The sequence below is a fragment of the Penaeus monodon genome, chromosome 24 (assembly GCF_015228065.2).
Source record: "Penaeus monodon isolate SGIC_2016 chromosome 24, NSTDA_Pmon_1, whole genome shotgun sequence".
In the NCBI taxonomy this organism is placed as follows: domain Eukaryota; kingdom Metazoa; phylum Arthropoda; class Malacostraca; order Decapoda; family Penaeidae; genus Penaeus; species Penaeus monodon.
The window spans coordinates 25939555-25939940 of record NC_051409.1 but is presented as its reverse complement, the minus strand read 5'-3'; positions in this window follow the sequence as shown (position 1 = coordinate 25939940).

Here is a 386-nt window from a genome sequence, read left to right as displayed (position 1 = left end):
CCCCTTTTTTGGGGGAAATTTTTGGGGCCTTTTTTTTTTCCCCCCCTTTTTAAAAAAAAAATTTTTTTAAAACCCGGGGGGAATAAGTAAACAGCATATGACGTGATAGTCTAAAATATCATTCACATGTATATACATGTACCTTAACTGGAGTGCACCGCTGATTAGGTGTTCTTACGCCAAGTTGTTCAACTATTTTTTTATATAATTTTCTAAATAAAAAAATTTATATATCCCGAGAGTGATATAAGTAAAAGCATATGACGTGATATCTAAAATATCATTCACATGTATATATCATGTACATTATACTCAGTGCACGACTGCATATAATGTGATTTAACATATATAATGTAACACAGTGTGTGTTTGACTAATGATACTAG